This window comes from Sturnira hondurensis, unplaced genomic scaffold, assembly GCF_014824575.4.
Source record: "Sturnira hondurensis isolate 20B ecotype Veracruz unplaced genomic scaffold, ASM1482457v3 Scaffold0011253, whole genome shotgun sequence".
NCBI lineage: Eukaryota > Metazoa > Chordata > Mammalia > Chiroptera > Phyllostomidae > Sturnira > Sturnira hondurensis.
Window position 1 is genome coordinate 2,713,631 of NW_028083884.1, and position 3,923 is coordinate 2,717,553.

Genomic DNA, 3,923 nt, shown 5'->3' on the forward strand with positions numbered 1-3,923 from the left:
TCAAGATGAAGAACCCTGCCAGAGACAAAGAGGGACCTTCTACAGTGATGAAAAAGCCCAGTTCATCAGAAGACACACCAATCCTGAATGTGTATGTGCGCAACAACCGAGCTTCCAAATGTGAAAAGCAAACCATTAATTTAAGTGGTGACAATGGGTGTGTTGGTTATATTTTCTTGTACTTTTCTGTGCAATGTAAGTTCTCATATTTTTTTTTTTTAGAAAAAGAGATGGGTGATTTTGAACTAGTTTTGAAACCAGAAAAGCCGGCGTCTGTGCTGCCCCATCACCACCAGACCCAATAAGCATCAACAGGGGTTGAATCTTTATGGGCACTTCGTTCAGATGGCCGGTGATCTGAGACAGCGGCAGGTTCTGTGCCCCAGCAGAAGGTCTTAAATTCCATTTTCAAACCAATCCTTTTTATAAGGAGAAGAAAAGAGTAGGCGAGGGGTTTGGAATTCAGGGGAACGCGAATCAGATAGAAGCTGCAGCGTTCTTTCCTCTGGCAGGTCGAAAGGGGAAGACAGACAGGTCTGCTGCCGTGGTAGGAGATTTTGTTCCTCCCCTCTCAGGAGAGGAACTGGCGAAGGATATGGACGGTCTGAACAAAACCACCGCCCAGGCTGACCCAGCTGGCATTTAGAGACTCCTCCACCAACAGCAGAGCACATATGTCCTCCCCCCGCCCCCTCCCCCAATGGAACATTCCCCAAAGCAGCGCACAGGCTGGATCACGAAACAAGTCTCAGTGATTAATTCCAAAAGGTTGAAATCCTGTGAAGAATGCTCCCTCATCAAGATGGAATTATACTTAAAGTAAAAAAGCAAGATACCTAAAAAATCTCCAAATATTTGGAAGTAGACCTGCTTTAAAACAACCCACTGATCGAAGAAGAAACCCCACGGAGAATCAGAAAGCACTTCGAACTGAACGATGGTCACGTTCCCTTCCACTCCCAGTAGCAGAGCGACTGACCATCCCGGCGGGCCCAGGACTGTCCGCTTTTGTAACTCAGAGCCCTGTGTCCTGAGAAACTGCTCAGTCCGGGCCACCCCGGAGAGGTGGCTGAGCAATTAGACATCCGGGTCCGCACCATGAGTTACGTGATCACCTTACGTACAGGCCTTCTCTCTGTCCCTCTCTTCCCCCTCCCCAGCTTTAGTGAAGAATAATTGACACATAAAAATTCCCTATGTTTAAGGTACATGAATTGGTGCTTTTGTATATGTGTGTGTGTGTGTATATATATATATATATATCGAGATATGTATACGTTGTAAAATAATCACCACAATCAAACTAATTAACATACCCAACATTTCCCATGGTTTACCATTTCAGATCTTAAATTGAAGTCTTTAATTCATGTTGAGTTGAATGTTGTGTATGGGGTGGGTGAGGTGAGGCCCCAATTTCATTCTGTTGCATGTGGGGACCTAGTGTTCCCAAAAGCATTTATTTATTTATTTTTTCCATTCATAGAACTTTCATTCCACTTACATGGACTTAATATACATGTTCTTAATAATTATGCTCAGATTGTTCATGAAAACTTCATAAGACATTAACAAAGCCAACCATCACCTCCAGTTCAGTCCCTGGTAACTATTTTTATAGCACATGCATGTTAGGCAAGTATCAGAAAAAAAAGTCACTACCCTGGCTGGTGTAGCTCAGTGGATTGAGTGTGGGCCTGCGAACCAAAGGCTATAGGTTCGATTCCCAGTCAGGGCACATGCCTGGGTTGGGGGCCAGGTCCCCGGTGGGGGGGCTCATGAGAGGCAACTACACATTGATGTTTCTCTCCCTCTCTTTCTCCTTTCCTTCCCCTCTCTCTAAAAAAAAATAAATCAAAAAAAAAATTTAAAGAATCTTAAAGCAAAAAACCCCCACTAAAAATGTTACATACATGGGTTTTTGTTTGTCTTACTGCCGTGCTTGATATGCATAAAGTAATGAATATGAAGCATTTCATTTCCCTGCACTTTTACTTGCACATTTGCTCTTTGGTTGCCTAAAACATTTAAATACAAATAAAATGAGTGAAGCAAAAACAATGAAAAAAACAGCAGGCGACTTAACAAATAATGGAACATGAACTGTTTCCGCCCCGGTCAGGAGTCAGCTGAGTCACGACGAAGGGACCGCCTTCGCAGCTGCTGTCAGCAGTGTGCCCACCCAGGCCGAGAATTCCACAGGCACACGCGTGTCCCACGGGACGGCCAGGTCTGCGGCCGCCCTCCCAGTGCTCCAGAGCTTCGACGCCCACAGCGACTACAGCTGTGACTGGAACCACTTGTCCCTCTTACTCCCCACCAGGACAAACCAATACGTAGGCACTCTTGGCTTGGACACGGAAGTATTTTAGCGCTGGCCCTTGTGAAGCCACAGTGTCCCAAAAGTACTATGCCAAACACTTACAACTTGCATAAAAGTCCCACATCCCCACATTGGCCCCCTCAAGGGAAACACGTACCTCCCTAAATGGTAACTGACTCTCCTCCCCTGATAGTGGGCAGAAAAACCACGTGGGAAATAGAGGAAACTCCAGTAGAAGTAACGTAAACCTGCCATAAATCAGCAACCAAAAACTATTTGTGCGAAAAGCATGTGGGACAAACAGCCTACTGTGTCAATTTAAAAATGAGGCAGACAGAGGTTTGAAGGCTGGTCATTTCAGCCTCCTGCTCCTGCTCCAGCGCTGTCTGCTTGGGTATGTGGCGTCCTCAATGCCAAGTTGTCTCCCAGTAAATTGCCTTCTTAGTGTGCTGTCTGCATAGGATTCTGCACTTAATGTATCAGGTTCAGCACGGGCTTCATCAAAAGCTGCCGTTGCAAGAGACCAGGCTTTCTCTGGGGAGTTCAGCATCTCGTAACAAAACTCAGAGAAGCTAAAAGACAGAACCAATCTGATGGGATGTGTTGGTTGCATTTCCTTTTTGCTGATTCCGGAAGCTTCTTGGAGTGCTGGTTGCAGCGGATCTGCAGCCCCTTCCCTATCACCTCCAGCAGCGCCCTCGGCCGAGTAACGGTAGTTGTCCCCTTTCATTTTCAAATGGAAGACCGTGAGGCGTTGGGGATCAGGCACTTCTCCAAGAGAGACGGGACATCGTTGCAGATCACCTCTCAGCTCCCTCTCAGTCTTCTCTTGGCATTCTTGAGCTGCCTGCTGTTTTTTTCTTGGCGCCTTCTATCTTTTGCTGAATACTCTAGACAACCCCCCAAGATGACCCACGCACCCCTACAACATCATTATAAGCAACCGAGAGAAGCCTCCTCTCCTCTTTGGATAACTCGGCTCCTTGCTCAGGGACATATGTCAGGCGGGCTGCCTGGTCACCATATCGCCCAGCCTGCTCGGCCGGCTTGGCCTTATGGCCCAGCTTGTTTCTGTCTATGACTGGGTGTTCCGTGTCCAGAGTGGGTGGCGGTGGACCGTGGGGGCCCAGTTGTCTCTGGGTGGCAGAAAGGCTGAGATTCCCCCCAATGCCATTTACTGAGTCAACTCTCTTTCCCCCGCTGTGCGTTCTTGGCATCCTTGTTGGACACCGGTGACTGTCCATGCTTGGACTTATTTCTGGGCTCTCTGTTCTGTTCCATCTGCTTTATGGCCAGTGCCACCCTGTTTTTCCAGGGCTTCTCTCTCTTTACAGAGGTGGCCTCAGTAGTATAATAAGAAGATATGGTTGCCAATCTGAGCTCTGCCGTTATTAACTGGGTAACCCCAGGCAAGCTACTTTGCTTCTCTGGACCTCAGTTTTGTCATCTTCCAAATAGGGGCTGATGTTACCTCTGTCCCTGGCAAGGTGATTACAAGAAGTAGGTGTGATGAGGTGACTCTAGCACCTGGCGCATAAGTGCTTAGTAAGCCGTGTCTATGATTACTATTACATCATTATGTTCAAAACAGATGTTTTGC

The 3,923-nt window shown here is 47.1% G+C and overlaps 1 pseudogene; it reads right to left on the bottom strand.

The window, feature by feature from the left end:
• Positions 1-2,680: 2,680 nt before the first annotated feature.
• On the bottom strand, positions 2,681-3,567 carry LOC118996282 (14-3-3 protein zeta/delta-like; annotated as a pseudogene).
• Between the last annotated feature and the right edge of the window lie 356 nt (positions 3,568-3,923).